General features: G+C 43.7%; 1 non-coding gene across 1 annotated transcript; it reads left to right on the top strand.

Annotated features, from left to right (window-relative positions):
- Positions 1 to 3,235: 3,235 nt before the first annotated feature.
- trnas-cga (transfer RNA serine (anticodon CGA)) lies at positions 3,236 to 3,317 on the top strand. The gene has a single exon. It is a non-coding gene; the product is annotated as a tRNA-Ser (tRNA).
- Positions 3,318 to 7,094: the final 3,777 nt, after the last annotated feature.

Here is a 7,094-nt window from a genome sequence, read left to right as displayed (position 1 = left end):
CTAACTTGATTGAGTTTTTCGATGAAGTAAAGTGCCACATAATAGGCTTGTCAGCAAAATTGAAGCCCATGGAATAAAAGCATGGATACTAAACTGGATAAATGACAGGAAACAGACAGTCGTGGTGAACGGATTTTTTTCGGACTGGAGGAAGGTAGACAGTGTTGTTTTCCATGGGTCTGGACGAGGACCACTGCTTTTTGATATATATTAATGAATTGGACTTGTCCGTACAGGAACAATTTTAAAATTCATAGATAACACAAAACTAGGAATTGTAGTAAACAGTGAAGAGGATAATAATAGTCTTCAAGAGTACACAGACGGGCTGGTGGAATGGGCGGACACATGGCAGATAAAATTTAATGCAGAGAAGTGCGAACTGATATATTTTGGCAGGAAGAATGAGGAGAGGCAATATAAACTACATGATACAAATGAGGTGCGGGAATAGAGAGTCCTGGGGGCATATGTGCACACATCTTTGAAGGTGGCAGGACAGGCTGAGAACGTGGTCCTGGGCTTTATAAATAGAGACATAGAGTACAAACACAAGAAAGTTATGTTGAACCTTTATAAACACTGGTTCGGCCACAACCAGAGCATTGTGTCCAATTCTGGGCACCGCATTTTAGGAAGGATGTGAAGGCCTTAGAGAGCATGCAGAAAAGATTTACTAGAATGGCTCCAGGGATGAGGGACTTCAGTTATGTGGACAGACTGGAGAAGTTGGGATTGTTCTTATAGCAGAGTCGGTTGAAAGGAGATTTGATTGAAGTGTTCAAAATCATGAAGGGTTTAGAAAAAGGAAATAAAGAGAAGCTGTTCCCATTGGCAGAAAGGTCGAGAACCAGACGACATAGATTTAAGGTGATTGGCAAAGAAACCAAACGCGAAATGAGTAAAACTTTTTTTACGCAGAGAGTTGTTATGATCCAGATGTGCTGTCTCAAACGGTGGAAGCAGATTCAATCGTGGCTTTCAAAAAGGAATTGGATAAATATTTGAAGGGAAAAATTGCAGGGCCACGGGGTAACAGCGGGGGAATGAGACTAACTGGATTGCTCTTACAAAGAGATGGCAGGGTCTGGATGGGCCGAATTGACTTCCTTCTGTGCTTTAACCATTCTATGATTCGATGATTGGATGGACAGAGCGGTCTAAAAGGATAGGCGATCGGTTGTGTGTAGCAGGGAAACTTTCGACTGGTTGCACGGCTGTGTTGCTGACGGCTCGTTGGTCTCGGATTATGGTTTTCACTTTGGGCGTTTCACTTATTGATATGTGAGAGGTCAGGAGTTCAAATTCCCGGACGAGCACTCCTGTGTCACTATTTTCAGTGGAAATTCATTCATTTGTTTCCCACATCTTTCCAGCGTTGCAGAATACAGGATTGACTTAATTCTAGAGCATGTTTGACGTTCAGAGGCCAGAACGCAGAGGGTTTGTGGACGCAAAACCACACAGAGAAAGGAAAATGTCTCAACGTGGTGTGCAGATTGAAGCTGAATGTGAATGCATCCTATTTCAGGCGATCTCATCGGTGCAGAATGAAAATGCTCTTGAATCGGCCGGGAATCAATCCCCGTCTCCTCGGGTGGCAGGTGAGAATTTTACCAGTGAAACAGCAACGTCCGGACGGTAGCGGCTGCATGTGTCCAGTTGGAAACCTGTCTGAAAGAACATATAGTCTCACAAATCTCCTGTGAGTACCCTGTGCATTCTGATTTACAGCCGTGCATCAAAGGCGCTCGCAGCGGCAGTAGTCGAGTGGTTCAGACGTTAGATCTGAAACCCAATGGGGTATTCCGGCAGAAGTTGGAATCGTGCTATCGGCGCTATTGTGTAAAGTTTTGTTCAATGCTCAAATAAATATGAACTGGAGATAACGGGCTGCAATTCCTTCCCTCAGAGAGATACTCCACCGCGGCAGATCCTTTTAATTGGGAGCCCAGTGGTCTCTTGCAAAATATCAAGATACGTGAAGGGAACTTCACAATATTCCACAACTGTCCAAAACTGGGCACCGCACTTTATAAAGGATGTGAAGGCCTCAGACAGGGTGCAGAAACATTAACAGGAATGGTTCCAGGGATGAGGTCTTCAGTTACGTGGTTCGACTGGAGAAGCTGAAGTTGTTCCCTTAGAGCAGAGAAGGTTGAGTGGAGATTTGATAGAAGTGTTCAAAATCATGACGGGTTTAGATAAAGTAAATAAAGAGAAACTGCTCCCGTTGGCGGAAGAGTCGAGAACCAGAGGACGCAGATTTACGGTGGTTGACAAAAGAACCAAAGGCGATATGAGGAAAATTTTTTTAAACTAGCGAGTAGATATAATCTGGAATGCATCGGCTGAAAGGGTGGTGGAAGCAGAATTAATCGTGGTTTCTAAAAGGAATTGGATAAGTATTTGAAGGGAAAATATTTGCAGGTATACGTGGAAAGAACGGGGGAATGGGACGATCTGGATTGCACTTAAAGAGAGCCGGCACAGGCTCGATGGGCCGAATGGCCTCCATCTGTGCAGTGACGTTTCTATGATTCCCAATCTCCATCTTAAATTCTGCTAACTTGATGTCAGCTTTTTTCTATACTTTTATCTCTCTATCTCTCTCTGTCTTTGTCTCTCTGTCTTTCCCCCTGATGGACTTCTCAGGCAGCCTTGAACGGCCATAGCTGATCGAACCTGCGACACCAGCAGAGAAGGGTGAAGATAGAATGACTGAGACGGTAGGAAAAGTAAAAATCTAACCCAGATGATGAATTCGCAGCTAATGTCTACACATTAATGTCTCTTCGTCCTCACAGTGTAAACATCAGTAATTTTATTCCACTATAAAAAGAAAGAAAGTCTTGTATTTATAAAGCGCTTTTCACGACCTCAAGACGTCCCAAAGTGCTTTACAACCAATGAAGTATTTTTGAAGTGTAGTCACTGTTAGACTTGTGGTCGAGTGGATAATCTGCGGATGCCGAGGGAGAGAACAATGTAACTTTAGAGCAATTAATTCTGCAAAGTCTCACTTGGCATTACAAGTCGCACATTGAAAACGAATGTGGTAAGGAGAGGCTAATATTGTTGATATGAAATAGTTAGTGTACAACTTCACATTGCTGTACATCGGAATCGAAAAAGTGATCGGATGGATTGTCGGATGGCCGATCGGCGATGGGTTGCACCGAATTCTGCACTGGTCGTACCCTTTTGGTAGCAGTAGCTGTCAAGTTGTTTCACAGCTGCGATGGCCGAGTGGTTAAGGCGTTAGACTCGAAATCCAATGGGGTTTTCCTACGCAGGTTCGAGTCCTGCTCGTAGCGCTATTTCTCAAAGATTTGTTCAATGCTCAAATAAATATGAACTGGAGTTAACTGACCGTGTTCTCTCCCTCAGACAGATGTTCCGGCGCGGCAAACTCTTCTCATTCTGGAGCCCAATGGTCACTTGCAAAGTTGCACGGCACGTGAAAGAATCTCTCCCAAGCTCCATCTTAAATTCTGCTCGTTCGCAAAGCTTGATATTTATCCGATTTGTTTCTATACTTGAATCTCTCCCTGTCTCTGTATCTTGACTCTCTGAGTTTTCCCCTGATGGACTTCTCAGGCTTTCTTGAACGGCCAAGGATGATCGAACCTGCAACACCAGCAGAGAAGGGTAAAGATGGAAAGACTGAGACGGAGGGAGAAGCAAAGGTGCAACCCAGCTGATGAATTTTTAGCTAATATACACACATTTATGTCTCTTCGCCCTTACAGTGAAAACATCAGCAATTTGAGTACAGTGCACTTATAGTAGAGTGTTCAAATGCGGATGTCGAGACAGACACCAATCGATCCGTTGCCATGGTGATGACCGAATCTAAACACTGGACCACAAGGAAACGCTGAAAATTATTTGCTGCGAACAGGCAGACCAACGCGGCCTTTCCTACTTGCCCCTTCGTAATTCAGGTAATTTTCCTGCCAGACAAGCTGCTCGCACAAAATGGCATTTTCTGTTCAAACCACTATCGCGACAGAAGGTGATGTTCTGGCAATGACAGCACCAATTGCAAGTAGGCATGTACATGAAATGGAAAGTGAGGTAAAATATTACCACAAGCTGCTGATGGACATGTTTCCATTTCCAAAATTCACGCACCGAATGCAGCTCCTGGGAAAACTGCAAGGCCACGCAGGTCCATCATAAATCATTTGAAGCAACTGCCATTTTAAAGTGGCATCTCCTGCTGCTTCTGTCGGGGGTGAACCGTACAGTTTGATTTTGTACAGAACTGTACAGAGAAGGAGCACGTATACTGGGGCTGTGAGATATTCTATATTATTCATATTGAACCATAAGAATATCCACAGACAGAAGCTGAAAAGAAGGGAGAGATAAGAGGCCTGAGAAAAAACACACAGTTGAATGAATCACGGGGGGTGCGCGACCTTGGGAGCTTCCCGATGGAGTGATGGTTAGAATTCAGTGTTCCGAAAAACCTCATGAGTTCGATTCCAAGTCAAGGAATTAACTTTAGCAAGAGTTATGAAATTATTAAATTCATGACATGAAACTAATTAAACCCTGTTGGTAGATGAATGACTGTTTTATTCACCATTAATCAAACGATAACTTTCTATTTCATACTGAAGGAGATGTTGACGTGGTTACCGAGAGACAGTCAAAACTTTAATCAGATTTTTATGCTTTGCAGATGGTGAAATTTCATCATTTTACAAACTGTATCTTGAGGGTATGATTAAAAGCTCAGTGCAGCTGTTGTTAAATTTAAAATGAATAGGCAATTGTCGCTGTTGATCACAGGAACGCCCAAACCGGTTCTACGATCAAGATGAAAGTAACGCAACGAGCAACATCTGATCCAAAAATCCCCACCGTTTTGATTTTCCAACATAAAGGGTGCGCCATTTATTCTCTGAACATAGGAACAGTCTGGTCTCGCTCACTACAGAAATCTCCATGTCACAGCGAACCAGCTCTCCTGCAGCGAGTGCGGCCTCCCTTCGGGCCTTTCGGGGGCTTGTCTGCCAAGGAGAATTGTGATATTCTTGCTTCCAAAACATACATTGAAACCCTGGAACTTTGAGGGGATGAATCCTGAGGAAAAATCAAATAAGAGCTCGAACCATCAAACTTCCGTGCTCACCGACAGCACCAACTAGACAGACGAAGAGGTCACCTGCTAAACCAATAATTAATTGGGCTAAACTTTGAGTTTGCAGCGACCAATATGACAACTGTCCACAGTCAGTCCAAAATGAATGGTTGAAGCTTGTAGGAGTGAAAATCCAAACAGCCGGTCATCACTCTCAAAGCAGCAACTGTGAAGAAAAACATGCCGGAGAAAGACTCGATTTCAGCGCGGTGACAACGGACCAGAGTAAAGCTCAGCTAATATGATTGGCGAGTGGCTGGAGGGTGGATTCAGAACTCCTGATCGACCGCACTGTGCATTTTCCAGATCTGCTTGGAGAACCAATCCCTTCAATTCATCACTTACAGGGACAATTCGATTCTCGGTTTCTTTTCGCTGACGCTTGGTGAAATTTTACAAATTGGAAGCGATCAGTGTCAAAGATAACCACGTCACCGACATGCTCGCAGATATAAAGCGGCCACACTCTGCTTCAGCTGGATGAAAGCCGAGAGCGATTTCACCTTCAAATATAATGGCGAACAAAACTTATTCAAAGAAAGTGCAGGTCGTTGAGTTGCCTTTAAATTCCTGATTGTTCGCATTGAACTTCTTCCCAATGCGTTTGAGAGCCACGTGGGGCGATTCGGGGACTTAATTTCCTTTTATGCAAAAGTTTCAAATGCAGTTCAAGTCAAAAGTCCTGGGACCACTGTTGTTCACAATTTATCGGTGCTGGGACCATTGTTGTTCACAATTTATCGGTGCTGGGACCACTGTTGTTCACAATTTATCGGGGCTGGGACCACTGTTGATCACAATTTATCGGTGCTGTGACCACTGTTGATCACAATTCATTGGTGCTGGGACCACTTGTTCACAATTTATCGGTGCTGGGACCACTGTTGTTCACAATTTATCGGTGCTGGGGCCACTGTTGTTCACAATTTATCGGTGATGGGATCACTGTTATTCACAATTTATCGGTGCTGGGACCACTGTTGTTCAAAATTTATCGGTGCTGGGACCACTGTTGTTCACAATTTATCGGTGCTGGAGGAACTGTTGTTCACAAATTATCGGTGCTGGGGCCACTGTTGTTCACAATTTATCGGTGCTGGGACCACTGTTGTTCACAATTTATCGGTGCTGGGGCTACTGTTGTTCTCAATTTATCGATGCTGGGACCACTGTTGTTCAAAATTTATCGGTGCTGGGGCCACTGTTGTTCACAATTTATCGGTGATGGGATCACTGTTGTTCACAATTTATCGGTGCCGGGACCACTGTTGTTCACAATTTATCGGTGCTGGGACCACTGTTGTTCACAATTTATCGGTGATGGGACCCCTGTTGTTGACAATTTACATTAATGATTTGGTCACAGGAATCGGAAATACAAATTCGAAATTGACAGACAGCACATAATTGGGAGCTGTAGTTAATACAAAGGAAAAATGCGAAAAATACAGGAAGACATCAGTAAACTTGCAAAATTGGCGTGTAAATGGCAAATTAGTTTCAATATTTATTTTGTATTCCCTTGCCTTGTTTGCCCTCCCTAAATACATTACCTCATTCCCCAGATTGAATTGCATTTGCCACTATTCTATCCACCTGTCCAGTCCACTGATATCTTACTGCAGTCTACAGCTTCCCTCCTCACCATCAACCACACGACCAATTTTTGTATCTTCTGCAAACTTGTTAATAATACCCCGTACATTTAAATCCAAATCAATGATCTGTACTACGAAAAGCAGCGACCTAGTACGGAGCCCTGTGGAACCCCACTCGAGACAGCCTTGCAGTCACAAAAACACCCGTCGACCATTACCCTTTGCTTCCTGCCACTAGGTCAATTTTGGATCAACTTGTCAATTTCCCTTGGATCCAATGGGCTTTTACATTTTTGACCAATCTGCCATGTAGGAATTTGTCAAAAGCCTCGCGAAAATCT

Source organism: Heptranchias perlo, chromosome 20, assembly GCF_035084215.1.
Source record: "Heptranchias perlo isolate sHepPer1 chromosome 20, sHepPer1.hap1, whole genome shotgun sequence".
Taxonomy (NCBI): Eukaryota; Metazoa; Chordata; class Chondrichthyes; order Hexanchiformes; family Hexanchidae; genus Heptranchias; species Heptranchias perlo.
Note: the sequence above shows the minus strand (reverse complement) of the source record. Positions and strands in the feature narration are given on the sequence as shown.